The 23,660-nt window shown below is 46.8% G+C and overlaps 1 long non-coding RNA gene across 1 annotated transcript in view; it reads right to left on the minus strand.

Annotated features, from left to right (window-relative positions):
• The window catches only part of LOC120932883, a 28,319-nt gene extending 11,083 nt beyond the window's left edge, over nt 1–17,236 (minus strand). Inside the window, exons 1-2 of the long non-coding RNA XR_005748039.1 lie at nt 17,048–17,236; nt 13,325–13,473 (exon numbers count right to left, since the gene is read on the minus strand). This is a non-coding gene — a long non-coding RNA (uncharacterized LOC120932883). The remainder of the gene's footprint in view (nt 1–13,324; nt 13,474–17,047) is intronic.
• Between the last annotated feature and the right edge of the window lie 6,424 nt (nt 17,237–23,660).

Raw genomic sequence — 23,660 nt, forward strand, 5'->3', positions numbered from 1 at the left:
ACTGTGTGGCCCCATAATCTATTGCCTGGGGGCCCCATAATCTCCTATTGCCCGGGGGCCCCAGGAGTTGTCAGTCCGCCCCTGGACCCAACTCAAAAAAATCAGGGACATTGGCAAAAGACCTTCTATGCTGGAGCAAGGGTTCAACTGTCATAGAGAGCCAAATAGAGTGACTGCAACATATTATTATGACCCTGTTACAGGATTCTGAAAAATGGGGACCACAGACCTAACTTGAGACTAGGGGGTCTTCTGGACTCCATGATGGACCTGCGGTATGCTTGGACCACTCTATTTCAAGAGCTGGGAAATGGAATGCCAATTGAGAGACTGGAATTCAATAGGAATTACAGGAACCTCTCCAGACTCTCCTCCATGGGACATAATAGCGCATTTCCACTTTTATTGCACTAGAAAACGTCTGCTGCAAGTGTCGAAGGATCAATATTCCTTGGCCAGCTACCATTGCTAAAGGATGAACACTCAAACCTGTCTTGTATTTTATACAATCTATTCACATTCAGTATTGCTGGTGATACCCTTTCAAGCTCCAGTTCCTACAGGAGGGCAAGCCCTACTCTCTCACCACGGTTTATGAAGCCAAGAGGTTCTTTGGAATCCATGCAGCTCTTGCCTTCAGGCGACACTCCATTTCAGTCAGTGGAATTCTCCCCATCACCACTCACCATGCAGATGACCCTTCAGGACCAGGCTAACCATGACTGTTTTTTAAGTGGGCCTGTCTGGAAATCCACTTTCTGAATTTCCATTTTCGTGGAGGTAAACTGTTCCAGCTTCATTTACTTCCATCTCTATGGGATTGACCTTTGTGGAAAATATGTGAGATCACTTATTCCACTGGTGACTACTAACCACGAACATCAGGATGAGGGGAACCTGCTACTAAATTGTGCAAACTGCTTAGTACAATGTTAATAATAGTGCCCAACAGGGCCTACCCTTATTTGTTTCTCTGTTGTAAATATGGGCTAGCTTTCAATGCTTATTCTAATATGACCCATCTACTTTGCAAGAAGCTATTAGCTAGAAGTGACACAGCTTTGACAACTGACACAATAGGTTTAGGATGTTTGTTGATATACTGTTCAACAATGTAATTTTTGTGGCATTTATTGATATGGGTATAAAGGTGACATTTGATCATCACCTATGGGGTTCTCGCAAAATGCCTGATATTTGTTAAGCAATGTGGAACATGGCATATGCCTCTTTAGCTGAATTTCAGCCCTGTCAGAGTTTAATCCCAGTTTTCTGATTGACAGGCCTCCTACTCTATACCGTATACATCCTAGCTGGGATTATATGTCATACCTACATGTGCATTGAAGCAAAGTGTAATGTGTTGTCACATAAGAAGCTATAATAAAGTATTTACAAAAATGTGAGGGGGGCACTCACTTTTGTGAGATACTGTATATTATAGCAAAGTTCTCCTTTAGAGCACACACTATGCATTGCTAGAACACAACAGGTTAATGTGTGTTAATGCATGGGATGCATTAAAGTGAAAAAACAGGAAGGTTTACAACCCCTTTAAGGCCTGGGGAGGGAGAAGAAGCACAAGGGACCAATCAGCTGTGCTGTAGTATGCTGATAGGAGTACAGAGTGACAGAGAGATAAGCTCATCAGTCTGCTGCTTCTCTTTTCAGTGTCCAGTCACAGGCTGGGGGAGAGACAAGACCTTTAAATGTAAACTTGTAGCGGAAAAACTGCCCCCTTACACATAGCTTAAAATATCATTGATAACAGTGGTTACTGGGAGGTAGAAACTCCACATTGCTCAAGGAACCTCTAGCAACCTTTGGTTCCACAGAACCCTGGCTGAGAGACGCTCATCTACACGTAGAGCACAGCAATGATGATACTGTTACTTTTACATTGAATGTCTGGATTTTCAATTGTGTTTGTTGTGCTGGAGTTATATCCTCTGTGGCTAATGAGGAATATATTTTATTAAATGTTTTTGTGCCTGGAATGAAGGTTTAATCACTTGCATGCCAATGCCTATTAGTTTAAAAATAAGCATCAGATTGTTAGCTGGGAATGCCGAAAGCAAAAATAAACTTTATAACAGCAGAGGCATAACAATTCAAGTTAAGTGCATGGTGGAAACCAGAATATGTTCACCCCCTCCCTATGACTACAGCCCTGCGTGAAGATGCTCTCTTATCCCTCACAGGCATGGAGGCTAAGCCTAATGGGAACTGTAGTTCCCATTAGGCCGTGATGTAGCAAGAATAAATGCGCACCGCAAACCAGGAAGTCAGTGAGAATAATGATTCAGGGGTGACGAAGGTGAATAAAACAGCTCGTATTCAACAGGTATTAAACTAGTTATAATGCAAAACTTTACTTTTTACTTTATCAGCTACTGTCAGACTTTAATTTAAGAGGAAAATATTTTTGTCTTTACAACCCCTTTAAAGTGGAAGTAAACCCTCCTATCGTTTTCAGCCAAGGAAGCGGCCATCTTGACCTCTGTTTAATCTGCAACTGCCATAACATGTGACCTGTTATGAAACCAGCCATTGAATGGTTTGGCAGTTTGGTTGAGAGCACAAACAAATGTGACAGCTAGCATTTCCGGCATGCCGGGAATGTTAACTGTTTTGTAACTATCAAATTGAAGGGTTTACTTCCACTTTAAGGCACACTACATGACAATCGGTTTGTGCATTGCCAAGCATTGGGGAAATGCACAGTAAAAATGTGCATCCCTAATGCTACCTAATATTTTTATATAATTAATTATCACTACTGTCTCTGTTTTATGTGTTCCAATTTTGAAATCTGAACTGCAGGGGGATATAAAAACATAATTTAATGCAATTTGTAGCCAATTGTTATCGTTTAAACAGATATTCTGGGAAATCTACATGATTCCTTCCTTGAATTAACACTGCAGCTGGATTGCTCATTGATGTCCCTGGTCTTTAACCCCATAAACCGTTATATATGTAAGTCATTTATGCTTTATGGTCTCACAGTCATTACTGCTAAACTAAGTTAACCAATATTTTGGTCATTATGTCTTAAATACATATATATCTCACAGATAATATTTTAACCCCTAGCCATCCCTATTGCTTTGGCTATGGTGTGTTTTTTTTTTTTTTTTTATCCCCTCTGTCTCACTTACATGTTAACTCTTATATGACTGTCCTTTTGTGACCATTTTCAAACTTTTCCTGCTCATTTGCAGGATCATGCACATGACCATTTTCACCTCGGCAGTTTTCTGTGTTTGTCGCTAGTTGTGGGCAACTTGTGGGTAAGATAGTGTGGTCTTTAAACTTTGGAACCATTTTTTACCATTATATGTTGTACCCAGGGCCGGACTTACCATTGGGCTTGACTGGGCTCAAGCCCATGGGCCCCGCCCAATAGGGGGCCCCCTTTAACCACTTGCCGACCGCGCTATAGCAAAAATACTGCTACAGCGCGGTCGAGTTACTGTGACAGGACGTCCCTGGGACGTCCTCGTGCACTTCCGCGTTTGCGCGTCCCCTGGGGCGCGCTCGCGGAAGTGTCTGTGCTCGCCGGGTCTAGAAGACCCGACGCATCACGGATCACGGTAAATTGCCGCGAATCGCGGCTGTTTACCACGTGATCGCTCCGTCAAATGACGGAGCGATCACTTGTAAACAAACCGGCGTCATTTGATGACGCCGGTTCCTCCCTCCCCGCTCTGTACCGTTCGGTACAGTGCGAGAGGAGAGGGGGGGGAGCGCGGGGTGTCAGCAGTGCTGTGGCTGGATCTGTGACAACTGCAGTGACAGATCCAGCCATCCATCCATCCATCTCAGCTATCCCTGCCCAATACATACAATACTCTGCCATACCCCGTTACTCTGCCATACCCCGTTACCCTGCCATACCCCGTTACCCTGCCATACCCCGTTACCCTGCCATACCCCGTTACCCTGCCATACCCCGTTACCCTGCCATACCCCGTTACCCTGCCATACCCCGTTACCCTGCCATACCCCGATACCCTGCCATACCCCGATACTCTGCCATACCCCGATACTCTGCCATACCCCGATACTCTGCCATACCCCGATACTCTGCCATACCCCGATACTCTGCCATACCCCGATACTCTGCCATACCCCGATACTCTGCCATACCCCGATACTCTGCAATACCCCGATACTCTGCAATACCCCGATACTCTGCAATACCTCGATACTCTGCAATACCCCGATACTCTGCAATACCCTGCGCAATACTCTGCAATACCCCAATACCCTGCGCGATACTCTGCAATACCCAAATACTCTGCAATACCCCCAATACTCCGCAATACCCAAATACTCTGCAATACCCCAATACTCCGCAATACCCCAATACTCCGCAATACCCCAATACTCCGCAATACCCCAATACTCCGCAATACCCCAATACTCCGCAATACCCCAATACTCCGCAATACCCCAATACTCCGCAATACCCCAATACTCCGCAATACCCCAATACTCCGCAATACCCCAATACTCCGCAATACCCCAATACTCCGCAATACCCCAATACTCCGCAATACCCCAATACTCCGCAATACCCCAATACTCCGCAATACCCCAATACTCCGCAATACCCCCAATACCTCAATACTCTGCAAAACCCAATACTCCGCAATACCCCAATACTCCGCATATATAATGTTTTGGGGTTCTATGTAATTTTCTAGCAAATAAATTGTGATTTTTCCATGTAGGAGAGAAATGTCAGAATTGGTCTGGGTGCTCCAGAACGCCTGATGGCGCTCCCTGCATGTTGGGCCTCTGTATGTGGCCACGCTGTGTAAAAGTTGCACACATGGGGTATCGCCATACTCGGGAGGAATAGCAGAATGTGTTTTGGGGTGTCATTCGTGGTATGCATATGCTGTGTGTGAGAAATAACCTGCGAATATGACAGAAACAAGTTTTTTTTTTTGTTTTTTACAGAATTTTCGGTCGTTTTTCTTTTATAGCGCAAAAAATAAAAAACCCAGAGGTGATCTAATACCACCAAAATAAAGCTCTATTTGTGTGAAAAAAAGGACACAAATTTCAAATGGGTACAATGTTGTATGACGGAGTAATTGTCATTCAAATTGTGAGAGCACCGAAAGCTGAAAATTGGTCTGGTCAGGAAGGGGGTTTAAGTGCCCAGTGGTCAAGAGGTTAAAAAAAAAATATATATATTTTTTAGGGGTCCGGAGGTCCCCCGGGCCCCGAACGGCAACCCCCCTTTTTTTATTTATTTTTTATTAAAAAAAATGTTATATATATATATATATATTATTATTAGACCAGAGGTCTCCAGGGCCCCCGGATGGCAACCCCCTTTTTATATATATATATATATATATATATATATATATATATATATATATATATATATAATTTTTTTTTTTTTTTTTTTTTTTTTACAGAGGTCCCCAGGGCCCCATGTGGCAACCCCCCATTTTTTATTTATTTTTACAAATGTTTATTTTTGTTTATATTTTTAATTTTTTTATTAAAATGCCCAGAGGGGCACAGAGGCCCCAGATGGCAACCTTTCTTTTTTAATGTATTATTTATAAATGTTTATTTTTTTAATTTTTTTTAATTAAAGGGCCCAGAGGTCTCCAGGGCCCCCGGATGGCAACCCCCTTTTATTTATATATATATATATATATTTTTTTTTTTACAGAGGTCCCCAGGGCCCCATGTGGCAACCCCCCCTTTTTTATTTATTTTTATAAATGTTTATTTTTTTATTTTTGTTTATATTTTTTTTTTTTTTTTTAAAAGGCCCAGAGGGGCCCAGAGGCCCCAGGGCCCCAGATGGCAACCTCTCTTTTTTTTATGTATTTTTTACAAATGTTTATTTATTTTTTATTTATTTTTATTAAAGGGCCCAGAGGTTTCTTTTTTTTATTTTTATTAAAGGGCCCCAGATGGCTACCCCCTTTTTTTATATATACAGTACAGACCAAAAGTTTGGACACACCTTCTCATTCAAAGAGTTTTCTTTATTTTCATGACTATGAAAATTGTAGATTCACACTGAAGGCATCACAACTATGAATTAACACATGTGGAATTATACATAACAAAAAAGTGTGAAACAACTGAAAATATATTTTTAATAGTCTAGGTTCTTCAAAGTAGCCACCTTTTGCTTTGATTACTGCTTGGCACTCAAGAGGTAGTCACCTGGCGCAGCACCCCATCACTCTCCTTCTTGGTCAAATAGCCCTTACACAGCCTGGAGGTGTGTTTGGGGTCATTGTCCTGTTGGAAAATAAATGATGGTCCAACTAAACGCAAACCGGATGGAATAGCATGCCGCTGCAAGATGCTGTGGTAGCCATGCTGGTTCAGTATGCCTTCAATTTTGAATAAATTCCCAACAGTGTCACCAGCAAAGCACCCCCACACCATCACACCTCCTCCTCCATGCTTCACGGTGGGAACCAGGCATGTAGAGTCCATCCGTTCACCTTTTCTGCGTCGCACAAAGACACGGGGGTTGAAACCAAAGATCTCAAGTTTGGACTCATCAGACCAAAGCACAGATTTCCACTGGTCTAATGTCCATTCCTTGTGTTCTTTCGCCCAAACAAGTCTCTTCTGCTTGTTGCCTTTCTTTAGCAGTGGTTTCCTAGCAGATATTCTACCATGAAGGCCTGATTCACACAGTCTCCTCCTAACAGTTCTAGAGATGTGTCTGCTGCAAAAGGTGGCTACTTTGAAGAACCTAGAATATGAAATATATTTTCAGTTGTTCCACACTTTTTTGTTATGTATAATTCCACATGTGTTCATTCATAGTTGTGATGCCTTCAGTGTGAATCTACAATTTTCATAGTCATGAAAATAAAGAAAACTCTTTGAATGAGAAGGTGTGTCCAAACTTTTGGTCTGTACTGTATATATATTTTTCTTTATTTCTTCTTTTTTTTGTAAAGGGCCCCCCCGCTTCTCAATTTCAGGAGGCGACAGCACCCCCCCCCCCCCAGTTCTCTGCTCCAGGGGGCCCATGCCTTAAAGCGGATGTGCCATGGGAACAAAATATTAAAAGCCAGCAGCTACAAATACTGCAGCTGCTGACTTTTAATATTAGGACACTTACCTGTCCTGGAGTCCAGTGCGATCGCTCGTCACTCTGCTGCTCCCCCCGCCATCCACGCTGAGGGAACCAGGAAGTGAAGCGCTGCGGCTTCACTGCCCGGTTCCCTACGGCGCATGCGCGAGTCGCGCTGCGCCCGCCGATTGGCTCACACGCTGTGTGCTGGGAGCCGAGTGTTCCCAGCACACAACGGGCGACAGACGGGATGTGACGGAATGCCCGTCTTTTGCCCGTAGCGTGTGGCCGGAAGTGGGTGCAAATACCTGTCTTTAGACAGGTATCTGCACCCCCCTCCCCCCTGAAAGGTGTCAAATGTGACACCGGAGGGGGGGAGGGTTTCCGATCAGCGGGACTCCACTTTAGGGTGGAGAACCGCTTTAAGCAAGCTGTGTAAGGGGTAGAGTTGCCACCTTTTCTTCAAGTCAAACTCGAACAATTAAGCGGCACAGGGCACATTGTTTTCGTAATATATACAATAGGATTATAAAAGACCTGGGGCACCTTTGGGTGCCTCAAGGAGAGTGGTAATGCAGCGCGCTGCGGCAAACAGTGGGTGTGGCCAAACTGCTCTTGCTGACATCATGGCTCCCCCTCAGTGATGCCAAACCTGCCCCCAGACAGCGGCCCGCATCTCCCGAATGGCAACAGATTTTTGTGTGACTACCTCAGTTATAATGAAAACTGAAACCCGGACACAAGATCCCAAACCCGAACTGTCCGGGTGATTCCTGGACAGGTGGCAACCCTAGTAAGGGGCCCCAAAATTCCTGATGGCGGCCCTGCGCATACCTCCCAACACACACAGATTCTGCGGGACTTTCCCGCACAGACAGCTTCTTCCCGCTGTCCCGCGAAAGGGTTAATTTTCCCGCACTGCAAGAGGAGGCAGCACGGAAGCAGGAGGAACCGGAGCGGTGTGTGGAGGACTGTGACTGCTGAAGGGAAGAAAGCCGACAGCCGGGCTAATGACAGTCTGTGGCCCCGGCTGTCGGCACAGGTGAGAGGCACTCTTAAGGGAGGAGAGCCGACACATTCCGTGCACAGGTGAGAGGCACCCCCCCGCTCAACAAATTTAATGCGCCCCCCGGCTCAACAACTTTAATGCACCCCCCCCCTCTCAACAACTATGATCCCCCCCTCGCTCAACATCTTCGACCCCCCCCCCAATTCTCGGCTCCAGGGGGCCCCTTCAACACTCAAGCCCAGGGGCCCCCACCACCCTAAGTCCTGCCCTGAATTAGAGTATATATAGTTGGAAAAGGAAAAAATGTGTATAGATCCATAATTATACTTTTATAAACACACAATAAAAAATTGGTATATTTACATTTGAATTGCTTCCTCTTTTATTTAATCCTTTCATGACCACTTGGATGCCCAGGCCACATTTGTAAGGCTGGAAGGGGCGCTATGGCTACTTATTCCTTTTCTGGTGTGTGTAGGGATGTGTAATAGGTGTTTATTTTACCAAAAATATGTAGAAGAATATGTATCGCCTAAACTGAGGAAATATTTATTATAGCAAAAAGTAAAAAATATATTTATTTTTTTCAAAATTGTCGCTTTATTTTGGTTTATAGCGCAAAAAAATTAAAACCGCAGAGGTGATCAAATACCACTAAAAGAAAGCTCTATTTGTGGGGGGAAAAAAAGACATACATTTTGTTTGGGAGCCACGTCGCACGACCGCACAATTGTCAGTTAAAGCGACGCAGTGCCAAACCGCAAAAAGTGGCCTGGTCTCTGGCCAGCCAAATAGCCCGGGGCTTAAGTGGTTAAATGACAGTAAAAAGAATTGCGACTCTCAGAGAAAGGCAACACTCTAAAATGTCTTTAACCACTTACACCGCTTACTGGGCACATAAACCCCCTTCGTGCCCAGGCGAAATTTCAGCTTCCAGGAATGCGTCGCTTTAACTGACAATTGCGCGGTCGTGCGACGTGGCTCCCAAACAAAATTGGCGTCCTTTTTTCCCCACAAATAGAGCTTTATTTTGGTGGTATTTGATCACCTCTGCAGTTTTTATATTTTGCGCTATAAACAAAAAAAGAGCGACAATTAAAAAAAATATATATATTTTTTACTTGTTGCTATAATAAATATAAATAATAAATATCCCAATTTTGCATACAATGGCACTGCGTCCAAAAGTGCAGTCCACCAGTGTGAACCCGGCCTTACTGTGATCAGTTTAAAGCCCAGTTAAACGTTTTAATTAGTGTAGCACTGCGGCTTCACAGCCTGGTTCCCTACTGCTCATGCGTGAGTCGTGCTGCGTGTTCTGAATGGTCCCTGTGTCTCCCAGGAGACATCGGGGGGGGACAGAGGAGGGACCAGACATGGCATAGTTTGCCGCGGATTCTGCGGCGCTCATTCGCGGGAAGTTGGAGCAAATAACTGTATTAGACAGGTATCTGCTCTCCCCTCCCCCCTGAAAGGTGCCAAATGTGACACTGGAGGGGGAGAGGAACCGGATTAGCGAAATTTCCATTTCTGGGTGGACCTCCGCTTAAACAATGAAACAAACAGTGGCAATATAATAACATGATCTACAGATATGTGCAAATAACTCAGTTGGGTTTTACTGACTGCAGGATTAAGAGTAAGGAAACTAAACACTGTAACCTGTCAGCTTCCTGGGGACTTCTCAAGGCGAATAACCCTGAAAGAAGAGGTAACCACACAAACAGTAACACATTGCAATATGATAAAACACTTTAACAAATTGCCCACTAACGCTACTTAACAACTTGCCGACCAGCCGCCGTCGTTTTATGACGGCAAGTCGGCTCCCCTGCACGAGAGCACGTAGCTATACGTCGGCTCTCGCGCAGGCCACTAGGGCACAGCTCTCGGTCCTGTCAGGGGGAGAAATGCTGATCTTCTGTTCATACAATGTATGAACAGAAGATCAGTCATTTCCCCTAGTGAGGCCACCCCCCCTACAGTTAGAACACACCCAGGGAACATACTGAACCCCTTCTCTGCCCCCTAGTGTTAACACCTTCACTGCCAGTGGCATTTTTATAGTAATCCAATGCATTTTTATAGCACTGATCGCTATAAAAATGCCAATGGTCCCAAAAATGTGTCAAAAGTGTCCGCCATAATGTCGACGTACCGAAAAAAAAATCGCTGATCGACGCCATTACTAGTAAAAAAAAAATATAATAAAAATGCCTTAAAAATACCCCCTATTTTGTAAACGCTATAACTTTTGCGCAAACCAATCAATAAACGCTTATTGCGATTTTTTTTTTTACGAAAAAAATGTAGAAGAATACGTATCGGCCTAAACTGAGGAAAAAACATTTTTTTTATATATTTTTGGGGGATATTTATTATAGCGAAAAGTAAAAAATATTCATTTTTTTCAAAATTGACGCTCTATTTTTGTTTATAGCGCAAAAACTAAAAACCGCAGAGGTGATCAAATACCACCAAAAGAAAGCTCTATTTGTGGAAAAAAAGGAGCCGTGGCATCGCTAGCGGGAATTGTAAAATATCGGCCAAAACGGCCAAATATCAGCCGATATATCGGCCTGCCGATATATCGGTCGACCTCTACTCCTGAGCCCTGCTCTATGTGTGCATAAGACACAGAGCCGTGTCTCGGCCTTAACCCTACTCTCTCCTCATTGGCTCACTGGCTGTGATTGACAGCAGTGGGAGCCAATGGATCCTGCTGCTGTGTCTCAGCCAATGAGGAGAGAGGGAGACCTGGGACAGCTGAGGCTTCCAAAAGGAGGCTCAGGTGAGTATTGGGGGGCTGTGGGTGGAGTAGCACATGGACCTTTTTTTCTCAGAGAATAGGTGAAGGAACTCTCCCTTTCTGAGTCACCCTTTATTTCTGCCCCCTACCCAACTCTTGGCTCCACTCCTTACCCACTCCCAGTATCGCCCCTTTTAGAGAATTTAGAGCCAAGTATAATTTTTTTCTACAAAGTAATTTGTATGGAATTTAATAGACCCCACTCCAACAACAGGAGACCCCCCAGCAACAATAGATCCCCCACAAAGCAACAGACCTGCCCCCCAGCAACAATGAACCCCTGACAACAAAATACCACCCCAGCAACAATAGACCTCCCCCAGCAACAACAGATCTCATAGCAGCCAGCAACAATAGACCTCTCCCTCAAAAGTACATCCTTCCTAGCAACATAAGACCCCCCTGTCAGCAAAAATAGACCTACCCAGCAACAATTGACCCCCCACACAAAAATAGAACCCCACCAGCGAAAATAGATTCTCCAGCAACCAGCATCAATAGACCCTCCAGCACTCCTTGCCATAGAATACATTCAGTGCTGGAGGTGCCGAAACTGTGTTCTTCTACGTTCCCACTGAAAACAAGACCTGCATGAAGGTAAAAACCCTTCAACATTTACAACCACTTTAGAGATGGGAGTGTTGCGGTGGGTGGACACTGTCCCCGGATTGCAGGGGCGGACAGGTGGCAACCCTAAGTCCGCTCCACAATCCGGGGACAGACATGCTCCGGGGACAGGGTCCTCAGTCCTGGGACTGTCCCCAGAAACCGAGGACGTCTGGTCACCCTACTCTAAAGATAAAATGCAATTACTGACAGCAAACAGCTAAATAAATAAATAGATAATTCTGCTGTAATCAGATCAGATTACTTTATTCTCATAACCTGCAAATCCACGTAGAAGGTTCTATTAATTCATTCATTATTTTTTGACACCTTGTTCATCATATCTGTTTATAAAGACATTGTATTCCTCTTTTTTAGTACCAGACATTCCTACTCAAGCCAAGGGCGTTGTATGTCCATCTTGCTATGCGTTTAATACCACGGAGGTCTGCACTGCAACAGCTTCGACCATTTGTTTAGGAAAAGATGATCAGTGTATACGGTTCAGAGGAAGAATGAAGCTACCTTGTAAGTTTCTTTATTTCTTTATTTTATTATTTGTTAAATGTTAATTTTTGCTCCCTTCTGATCTGTTATTAATGTTACTTTTGTTCTGTCTGTTCAATAAGTGCAAAAATATCTGTAGACCCCGACAGAAATTCAGTGAGCTTGTAGCTTCCCGTCCTCTCTATGTTTCTGTTTTATCAGATAAATTGTTCTGTAGTGTAGCAGAGGCGCATTGTCGGTGGTATTAACTGTTTTCCGGCCATTAGCGGGGGTCAATACCGCACCGCTAGTGGCCGAATACCGCCGCAATTCAGACGGTATAGCGCGGCCATGTTTAGCGGCGCTATACCGCCACTGCACGCTCTGCCTCAGTGTGAAAGGGGCCTTACTGGCAGATCAATTAAAAAAGAAAACTAATACAATCACCACATCTAAGGCCTGATAATGGCCCATTTTTAATAATTCTCTTATTGGGTTTAGGTGCCTTTGGAAGGAGGGAGTGGGGCGGACTGACCATTCGGGCACTGCCCGAGGGCCCCATGTCACTAGGGTGCCCCATCAGGGTTGCCAAACCAGGGACAGTATGTAAAAATCTGTGTTTTTTTTACATCTGTCCCTGAAATGTCCCTTACCGACATCCTTTTGGTCTAAAAATCCCAAGATTATAGCTGCCCCGCCTCTCCAGTACCTTCTCAGTGTGTGTATGTATACTGTGTGTGTGTACTGTGTATGCAGGGCCGCTATTACGGGGGTACAGGCATTACACCTGTAAGGGGCCCGGGCGCCACCCCGTTTTTTTTTTAAAACACCCCCCCCCCCCACTTACCATCTCGTGGCAGGAGAGTGGAGGGCCCCTCTCCCCGATTCTCTGCTCCAGGGGGGCCCTGCCTAAAGCTGTGTAAGGGGCCCCAAAATTTGTGATGGCTGCCCTGTGTGTATGTATACTGTATGTGTGTGTATACTGTGTGGCCCCATAATCTATTGACTGGGGGCCCCATAATCTTTTATTGCCTGGGGGCCCCATAATCTTTTACTGCCCGGGGCCCCATAATCTCCTATTGCCTGGGGCCCCCATAATCTATTTCCCGGGGGTCCCATGAGTTGTCAGTCCGCCCCTGGGAGGGAGGCTTGCCCCACCCCCTTGTAAGATATTGGCCCAATATGGTTCAGGTGGGGAGAGCGCACCCTTGCTTTTCTCTGCATGTCCTTTGTTCTCTGCATGTCTATATAGCGGTTTTACATATGTGATATCTCCTACAATAGCACAACTATATAACAGCGATCACCCTGTATATATGAGATTAATGCTTACCATAATGATGTGAGGTCCAACAACTGAGTGATCCCTGAAGCAGTAGAGTGCACTTAGAGTTTTTCTATTCAGTTTTAATCCTGTATATGTGGACGATTTTCTTTTCACAGGCGGGGGCGAAGTTGACTTCTCGGCACAAGGTTGCAGTTCTAAGAATTTTTGCAAATATGGGTACAGTGAGCTGATTGGTCTGCAAATAACTCAAAAATATGAAAGTGCTATGTACCTGGAGCTTCTCCTTCATCTATAAAACTTCCAAAATACTGAATTGTCACGGATCAAGAAATCCAAATCATATTTGCATAAAAAGTAGTGTGACAGTGCATTAGTTATGAGTAATAAAAATAAAGCTTTGCTTGAATAATCCTGAAATTGCGTGCTTAGCTGATCAATAAGCATAAAAAATAAATGTGCTTCTGAAATCGATCACATATTGGTTACGTAGCACTGGGGTAATGCAAGAACTTCCCACTAAATTTGCTACCAAAATGTTTAACCACTTTAGCCCCAGAAGATTTGGCTGCTCGATGACCGGGCCATTTTTTGCGATACGGCACTGCATCGCTTTAACTGACAATTGCGCAATAGTGCAACGTTGTACCAAAACAAAATTGATGTCCTTTCCTTCCCACAAATAGAGCTTTATATTGGTGGTATTTGATCACCTCTGCGGTTTTTATATTTTGTGATTCAAACAAAAACATAGCAACAAGTTTGAAAAAAATTCTATATTTTTTACTTTTTGCTATAATAAATATCCCCAATTTTTTTTTTCACAGTTTAGGCGATACGTATTATTCTACATATTTTTAAAAATCGCAATAAGCGTAAATTGATTGGTTTGCACAAATGTTATAGCGTCTACAAAATAGGGGATATATTAACCACTTGCTTACCGGGCACATATACCCCCCTCCTGCCCAGGTGAAATTTTAGCTTCCGACACTGCGTCGCTTTAACTGACAATTGCGCGGTCGTGCGACGTGGCTCCCAAACAAAATTGACGTCCTTTTTTCCCCACAAATAGAGCTTTATTTTGGTGGTATTTGATCACCTCTGCGTTTTTTATTTTTTGCGCTATAAACAAAAAAAAGCAACAATTTTGAAAAAAAAAACAATATTTTTTACTTGTTGCTATAATAAATAGCCCAATTTTTTTTCCCAAAATTTTTTTTTCTCAGTTTAGGCCGATACGTATTCTTCTACATATTTTTGGTAAAAAAAAAAAAAAACGCAATAAGCGCTTACAAAATATGGGACAGAATTATAATTATAATTATTATTATTATTTTTTTTTATTTTTTTTTTTACTAGTAATGGCGGCGATCTGCGATTTTTTTTATTGGGACTGCGACATTATGGCGGACACATCGGACACTTTTGACACATTTTTGGCGCCATTCACATTTATACAGCGATCAGTGCGATAAATATGCACTAATTACTGTATAAATGTGACTGGCATTCAAGGGGTTAACACTAGGGGTGAGGAAGGGGTTAAATGTGTGCCTGTATTGTGTTCTCACTGTGTGTGGAGGGGGGGTGACTGGGGGAGGTGACCGATCTATGTCCCTATGTACAAGGGACACAGATCGGTCTCCTCTCTCCCCTGACAGGACGTGGAGCTCTGTGTTTACACACAGAGCTCCACGTCCTGTCCCTGTAGCCGCCGATCCCGAGTGCCTGGCGGACATCGCGACCGCCAGGCACGCGCATCGGCATCTCGGGGGCGCGCTCGCGCGCCCCCCAGTGGCCGGAGCAATCCAGGACGTCAATTGACGTCCTGTTGAATATTCAGAGCCACCGTGAGGCCGTCAATTGACGATGGCCCGGGGCTCAAGTGGTTAATTGCATTTTTTACTAGTAATGGCGACGAGCTGCGATTTTTATTTTGACAGTGACATTGCAACGGACATATCGGACACTTTTGACACATTTTTGGGACCATTCACATTTATACAGCGATTAGTGCTATAAAACTGCAGTGATTACTGTGTAAATGTGACTGGCACCCCCTAGATGGCCAGGAAGCCCAGGACGTCATATGACGTCCACCTAGGAGAGCCCATCTGTGGACGTCATATGACTATGGGCAGCATGTGAAGAGGTTAACAAGAGAAAATTTTAATGTAGCAGTTAAAGGCTTAAGGACCGCCGCACGACTATTATACATCAGCAGAAGGGCACGGCTGGGCACATGGACGTACAGGTATGTTCCCTTTAAAATGCCCAGCCGTGGGTCGCGAGCGCGCTGCCGGCACGCTCGTGACCCGGTCCTGTCCTCCGTGACCGCGCCCGCGATCGGGTCACAGAGAGGAAGAACGGGGAGAGGTGAGTGTAAACAAACCTTCCCCATTCTTCCTAGTGTGGCTGTCAGTGATCGTCTGTTCCCCGAGTTAGCGAACTACGCTCAGTGACGTCACACGCACAGCCACGCCCCCCACAGTAACAATCACTTCCTTACAAACACACTTAACCCCTACAGTGCCCCCTCCTAGTTAACCCTTCACTGCCACTTTCATTTTTATAGCACTTTTTTTTTCTGTGAAAATGACAATGGTCCTAAAAATGTGTCAAAAGTGTCCGATGTGTCCGCCATAATGTCGCAGCCACGGAAAAAAAAAATAATCGCTGATCGCCGCCATTACTAGTAAAAAAAATATATATTAATAAAAAATGCCATAAAACTATCCCCTATTTTGTAAATGCTATAACTTTTGCGCAAACCAATCAATAAACGCTTATTGCAATTTTTTACCAAAAATATGTAAAAGAATACGTATCGGACTAAACTGAGGAAAAAACATGTTTTATATATATTTGTGGGGGATATTTATTATAGCAAAAAGTAAAAAATATTGCATATTTTTTTCAAAATTGTCGCTATATTTTTGTTTATAGCGCAAAAAATAAAAACTGCAGAGGTGATCAAATACCACCAAAAGAAAGCTCTATTTGTGGGGAAAAAAGGACGTAAATTTTGTTTGAGAGCCACATCGCACGTCCGCGCAATTGTCAGTTGAAAGTGACGCAGTGCCGAATCACAAAAAGGGGCCTGGTCCTTAACCTGCATAATGGTCTGGGTCTTAAGTGGTAAAGGCATTGTGCAATAGAGGGGGGTGTCTGGGGAGGTGAGAAAGAGAGGGGGGTGTCTGGGGGGGGTGAGGAAGAGAAGGGGGTGTCTGGAAGAGAGGGGGTGTCTGGGGGGGGGGGGAAGAGGGGGGGGTGTTTGGGGGGGGTGAGGAAGGGAGGGGGGTGTCTGGGGGGTAAGGAAGAGAGGGGGGTGTCTGGGGGGGGGGAGGAGAGGGGGGGTGTCTGGGGGGGGTGAGGAAGAGAAGGGGGTGTCTGGGGGGTGAGGAAGAGAGTGGGTGTCTGGGGGGGAGGAGAGGGGGGTGTCTGGGGGGGGTGAGGAAGAGAAGGGGGTGTCTGGGGGGGTGAGGAAGAGAGGGGGGTGTCTGGAGGGGGTGAGGAAGAGAGGGGGGTGTCTGGGGGGGTGAGGAAGAGAAGGGGGTGTCTGGAAGAGAGGGGGTGTCTGGGGGGGTGAGGAAGAGAGGGGGGTGTCTGGAGGGGGTGAGGAAGAGAGGGGGGTGTCTGGAGGGGGTGAGGAAGAGAGGGGGGTGTCTGGGGGGGGGGAGGAAGAGAGGGTGGTGTCTGGGGGTTGTGTGAGGAGTAGAGGGGGAAGGTCTGTGTGGTAAGTTGTCTCCCCTCCCCCCTTGTACTTACAGACACACTGTGCGGAACATCTCCTTCCTCCAGTCATGTGATATGGTGAAAGAGACTGAGGGAGAAGACAGCCTGTCCTCACTGCACAGCGGCGCTCTCTATTGCCACCTTCAGGCTGGAGGGAGGAGGAAGCTGAATCGTCTCTCCAGCTATCTATCAGCTCAGCCCTCCTCGCGGCCAGTGCAGAGCCGCGCGGGAAAGGACTATTCATGCGATGTGAGACACGCGCTTCCTCGGATTGGTCAAACGGGGGGGGGCGGAGCGTCGGATGAGTCATACTTGGTACGCGGTGGCGGAGCGGCGCCATTTTGTTGTACTTACTCCGGCGGAGCGGAAGCTTTTTCGGTAAGCTCTTTCCACACGACCGGCACAGCGCCCCCCAGAGAGGACTAATCAGAGACTAGGTCGACTGATTTTCCATCGTCCATCCATCGGAGACACAGTAAGTCTCATTAGCAGTAATTTCACCGTGTGTATGTGGGGGGGGGGGGGGGGGGCCGGCATATTGTGTCATGTGACCTGTCAGTGTTTTCTCTCTTTTCTGATTTAAGGGAAGAGAAATCACTTTTCACAATCGGCATCAGAGCTGTCTTTAGAGATCCCAGGGGCCCCTTACACAGCATGGGCCCCCTGAAGAGAACCCCAGGGGGGGGGGAGGGGGGGCTTACCGTGAATTGAGAAGGGGGGGGGGGCACGAGCTGGACCGGCATGTTGTGTAATGTGACCTGTCAATCACAATCGGGATTAGAGTTCTCTTTAGAGACCCCAGGGGCCCCTTACACAGCTTCAGACATGGGCCCCCTGGAGAGAACCAAGCTTGCAGTGAATTGAGAAGGGGGGGGAGGATGCCAGAAATTGGGGGGTTGCCCTGGGGACCTCTGGGCCCCTTACAAATAAACTAAAGGAAAAATATATATAAATTATTTAAAAAGGGGGCCCTTTAATAAAAAATTAATTAATTAAAAAAAAAATAAGAAAAAAAGTATATTTATTTTATTTATCTTTTTATTAAAGGGCCCCCTTTATATATATAATTTTCTTTATTTCTTTCATTTTATTTGTAAGGGGCCCAGAGGTCCCCAGGGCACCCCCCACTTCTCAATTCACGGGGCCTTGGGGACCTTTTGGCCCTTTAATAAAAAAAAAAAAGGGGGTTTGCCATCCGGGGCCCTGGGGACCTCTGGGCCCTTTAATAAAAACAATTATTAAAAAAGGGGGGGGGGGTTGCCATCCGGGGCTTCGGGGCCTCCATGTCCCCCGGGGACCTCTGGGCTCTTTAAATAATATATATATATATATATATATAAAAACAATTCTAAAAAAAGGGGGGGTTGCCATCCGGGGCCCTTTAATAAAAAGAAATAAAAAAATATAAAAAAAATAATGAAATGTTTTTATCTGGGGCCCTGTGGACCTCCAGGCCCCTGGGGATCTCTGGGCCCTTTAATAAAAACGAAATAAAACAATTAAAAAAAAAAGGGGGGGTTGCCATCCGGGGCCCTGGTGACCTCCGAGCCTCTGGGAACCTCCGGACCCCTTACAATTGAAAAAAAAAGGGGGGGTGACCATCCGGGCCCCTGGGGACCCCCAGGCCTCTTACAAGCGTACTGACAGTCCCCCAACACCTTACCTGACAGGGGCCCCCAACACCTTACCTGACAGGGGCCACACTACATGACAGGGGCCCCCCTCCTCCTCCCAGTTTGAATATTTGCCCCCCCAATCCCCCAATTCCTATAGAAAAGGGACGGCAGGAAGGAGAATCTGCCATAAGGACATAATAACAAGGCCCCAAAGTATACGACAAAATGTACTTTATTGTACATGAAATCAATAAATGAAATGTAACCAGGGGCGGACTGGTCATACCTGAGGGCCCCGGGACCAGTAGGGGCCACATGAGAGTCTCCTGGGCTGGTATCTATTGGGTCTCCCATCCTGTGCTTGTATCCGGATTGGACCGGACGGCGTCCTTATGTCACGGATCTCCACCGAGTGGGCGGCCGGCCAGTGTTTACCGTTGCTAGGATACAGGGGACCGCATAGAGCATGTGCAGTCACTGTGATCCTTTCTGGTTGGACCAAAAGCAGCTTTCCTGCTGACATAGACCCCGCCCCCTGCCGCCTCTCACTCACCGCCGATTGCTTTGAAGCGATATCTACAATATGTGTTTACCCCACAGTGATCACACACACTACCCAATGGGGGCACAGAGATGCCTGCTAGGGGGCACACACTACCCAATGGGGGCACAGGGATCCCTGCTAGGGGGCACACGCTACCCAATGGGGGCACAGAGATCCCTGATAGGGGGCATACACTACCCAATGGGGGCACAGAGATCTCTGCTAGGGGGCACACACTACCCAATGGGGGCACATAGATCCCTGCTAGGGGGCACACACTACCCAATGGGGGCACAGAGATCCCTGCTAGGGGGCACACACTACCCAGTGGGGGCACAGGGATCCCTGCTAGGGGGCACACACTACCCAATGGGGGCACAGAGATCCCTGATAGGGGGCATACACTACCCAATGGGGGCACAGAGATCTCTGCTAGGGGGCACACACTACCCAATGGGGGCACAGAGATCCCTGCTAGGGGGCACACACTACCCAATGGGGGCACAGAGATCCCTGTTAGGGGGCACACACACTACCCAATGGGGGCACAGAGATCCCTGTTAGGGGGCACACACTACCCAATGGGGGCACAGAGATCCCTGATAGGGGGCACACACTACCCAATGGGGGCACAGAGATCCCTGATAGGGGGCACACACTACCCAATGGGGGCACAGAGATCCTGATTTGGAGCAATGTCCCTCTGTCCCTATTTCCTCCTCATGTGTCCCTCATTTTGGTCTGATCTATATAGTTGTATATAGAATTCACGTTTTATCTTTCAAAAAGTATTTCCCCGTGCTAAACCTTTCATCCAATTTCTAAATTGCTGCATTTGTACATTTTTAAAGCCAATATAAAGGAATAGTAGTGGTAAAAAAAAATGCCCTTGTGGATGTAATTAAACTTTTTTTGGCTAATTCTCCTTTAAGGGGGTGTGGCAGGGGGCGTGTCCTATGCCTTCATATGTTTGCTCGTAGGTGTCCCTCATTCCCATCTCAAAATGTCGGGAGGTGTGGGTATAGTGGTTATGTTATCTAGGAGTAGGGGGGTATAGAGAGGTCTGGTGTTAGCCAAGAGTGGGGGGGGGGGCATAGAAATCACAGAGGCCTACCTGACAGGGCCCCCCTCCTCCCAGTTCAAATCTTTGCTCCCAATCCCACCTCCCAACTCACATCCCACCCCAATTCCCCCTCCTAGCAAAAATCTACTCCCCCAAATTGCCCATCACAGCACAAACCCCCCCCCCCCAAACAAAAATCCTCCTCCCAGCACTAATTCCCTTCTCAGCACAAATCCCCCCCCAACCTTCCTCCTACACAAATCCCCCCGATACATCCCCCTACACAAATCCCCCAATCCTTCCTCTTAGTACAAATCCCCCCAATCCTTTCCCCTACACAAATCCCCCCAATGCTTCCTCCTACACAAATCCCCCCAATCCTTCCTCTTAGTACAAATCCCCCCAATCCTTTCCCCTACACAAATCCCCCCAATGCTTCCTCCTACACAAATCCCCCAATCCTTCCTTCTACACAAATCCCCCCAATCCTTCCTCCTACACAACCCCCCCCCCCAATCCTTCCTCCTACACAAATCTCCCCAATCCTTTCCCCTACACAAATCCCCCCAATCCTTCCTCCCACACAAATCCCCCCAATCCTTCCTCCTACACAAATCCCCCCAATTCTTCCTCCTACACAAATCCCCCCAATCCTTCATCCTACACAAATCCCCCCCAATCCTTCCTCCTACACAAATCCCCCCCAATCCTTCCTCCCACACAAATCCCCCCAATCCTTCCTCCCACACAAATCCCCCCAGTCCTTCCTCCTATACAACCCCCCCCCCAATCCTTCCTCCTAGTACAAATCCCCCCAATCCTTCCTCCTACACAAATCCCCCCAATCCTTCCTCCTACACAATCCCCCCCCCCCCCAATCCTTCCTTCTACAAAAATCCCCCAATCCTTCCTCCTACACAAACCCCCCCCAATCCTTTCTCCTACACAAATCCCCCCAATCTTTCCTTCTACACAAATCCCCCAATCCTTCCTTCTACACAACCCCTCCCCCCAATGCTTCCTTCTACACAACTCCCCCCCCCCCCCCCCAATCCTTCCTCCTACACAAATCCCCCCCCCCAATCCTTCCTCCTACACAAATCCCCCCAATCCTTCCTCCTACACAAATTCCCCCCAATCCTTCCTCCTATTACAAATCCCCCCCAATCCTTCCTCCTATACAAATCCCCCCAATCCTTCCTCCTACACAAATCCCCCCAATCCTTCCTCCTACACAAATCCCCCCAGTCCTTCGTCCTACACAAATCCCCCCCCCCCCCAATCCTTCCTCCTAGTATAAATCCCCCAATCCTTCCTTCTACACAAATCCCCCCATTGCTTCCTCCTAGTACAAATCCCCCCAGTCCTTCCTCCTATACAACCCCCCCCCCCCAATCCTTCCTCCTAGTATAAATCCCCCAATCCTTCCTTCTACACAAATCCCCCCATTGCTTCCTCCTACACAAATCCCCCCAATTCTTCCTCCTACACAAATCCCCCCAATCCTTCATCCTACACAAATCCCCCCAATCCTTCATCCTACACAAATCCCCCCAATCCTTCCTCCTACACAAATCCCCCCCAATCCTTCCTCCTAGTACAAATCCCCCCAATCCTTCCTCCTACACAAATCCCCCAATCCTTCCTCCTAGTACAAATCCCCCCCAATCATTCCTCCTATACAAATCCCCCCCAATCCTTCCTCCTACACAAATCCCCCCCAATCCTTCCTCCTACACAAATCCCTCCCCAATCCTTCCGCCTACACAAATCCCCCCAATCCTTCCTCCTACACAAATAATTCCCCCCCCCACTCCTTCCTCCTACACAAATGCCCCCAATCCTCCTACACAAATCCCCCCAATCCTTCCTCCTAGTACAAATCCCCCCCCCAATCCTTCCTCTTAGTACAAATCCCCCCCAATCCTTCCTCCTACGCAAATCCCCACAATCCTTCCTCCTACACAAATCCCCCCCAATCCTTCCTCCTACACAAATCCCCCCCAATCCTTCCTCCTACACAAATCCCCCCAATCCTTCCTCCTATACAAATTCCCCCCAATCCTTCCTCCTACACAAATTCCCCCCAATCCTTCCTCGTAGTACAAATCCCTGCAATCCTTCCTCCTACACAAATCCCCCCAATCACTTCTTCTAGCACAGATCCCCCTCCTCCAGTGGCGGTGCGTCCATAGAGGGCGCAGGAGTGCCGCCCCCTCTCTCTCCTGCACCGCCACGGATTAACAATACATAGATTCATGCATTGCATGAATCCAAGTATTGTCGCTGCCGCCCACTTTTCAGATGGCCGCCCCCCTGGTGAGCGCCAGCCATCTGAATAACGGCATTTTACAGGGCACAGTGGTGACAATTGATGGGCACAGTGGTGACAATTGATGGGCACAGTGATAACAAAGGATGGCACAGTGGCTGTGTTTGATGGTATGGCACAGTGACTGATGGCACAGTGGCTGCGTATGATGGCACAGTGGCTGCGTTTGATGGGCACTGTGAGGCTGCAATTGTTTTTTTTTTTTTTTCGTTTGTTTGCGCCCCCCCCAAAAATGTTGAGCTCCAGCCGCCACTGCCCTCCTCAATCCTCCTCCCAGCACAAATCCCCCTAAGCAGAAATGTTCACCCCCCCCACTCCTAGCACATACATTCACCCAATGCCCCCTCCTTGTTCAAATCCCCCCAAACCCTCCTACAGCACATTCGTTACAGCACAAGCTGATTTTTGGGAAGGGGGGGGGGGGGGGGGGGCCCTGAATGGGAGTTTGGAAATGTAGTCACCCTACACTACAGTGCTCCTCCAGCAAATGAGACAGGATCGCTCTTAGATGGCATCAGATTGTATAATAATCACGCCCACCAAAAGGCCCCTCACATTCATTATTTTATATCATGACAACTAAAATTTAATTTATCAGAAAATCTTATTAAAAATGCCATAAATCTGTTCCCTATTTTATAGACGCTATTGCGCAAACCAATCAATATACGCTTATTTCAATTTGTTTAACCAAGAATATGAAGCAGAATACATACAGTATTGGCCTAAACTGATGAGGACAGTTTTATGGGGGATATTTATTATAGCAAAAAGTAAAAAAAAATTTTTTCTTGTTTATAGCACAAAAAAATAAAAACTGCAGAGTGGGGCAGTGGGCGGTGTCGGTAGGGCAGTGGGCGGTGTCGGTAGGGCAGTGGAGGGTGTCGGTAGGGCAGTGGAGGGTGTCGGTAGGGCAGTGGAGGGTGTCGGTAGGGCAGTGGAGGGTGTCGGTAGGGCAGCGGAGGGTGTCGGTAGGGCAGCGGAGGGTGTCGGTAGGGCAGCGGAGGGTGTCGGTAGGGCAGCGGAGGGTGTCGGTAGGGCAGCGGAGGGTGTCGGTAGGGCAGCGGAGGGTGTCGGTAGAGCAGTGGAGG

Source organism: Rana temporaria, chromosome 3, assembly GCF_905171775.1.
Source record: "Rana temporaria chromosome 3, aRanTem1.1, whole genome shotgun sequence".
NCBI classification, from domain to species: domain Eukaryota; kingdom Metazoa; phylum Chordata; class Amphibia; order Anura; family Ranidae; genus Rana; species Rana temporaria.